Source organism: Chaetura pelagica, unplaced genomic scaffold (genome assembly GCF_000747805.2).
Source record: "Chaetura pelagica isolate M959 unplaced genomic scaffold, ChaPel_1.0 scaffold757, whole genome shotgun sequence".
NCBI classification, from domain to species: Eukaryota; Metazoa; Chordata; class Aves; order Apodiformes; family Apodidae; genus Chaetura; species Chaetura pelagica.
Genome location: NW_009970727.1, coordinates 1,233,606 through 1,233,886, shown reverse-complemented (window position 1 = coordinate 1,233,886; position 281 = coordinate 1,233,606).

Here is a 281-nt window from a genome sequence, read left to right as displayed (position 1 = left end):
GGGGGGGGAAAGGAAAAGACCTTTCTGAAATACTCAGGGGATTTTTGTTTGCTTGCGGGAGCCTCTTGCAGCCTGGCCCCCTGCTGCTGACATCACAGGGTGCAGGGGGACCCTCAACCCCTTCTCCCACCATCCCAGCTCTGGCACCACCTCTCTTCCAGGGTGTTATTGCTCCCTGAGTCAGGGGAGACATTGCCAGCCAGAAAAATGCAGTGGGAGAGAGGGCTGGGAGCTGGGAGAGGGGCCAGGAGGAAGGTGCATGGTGATTCCACCTGTCCAGG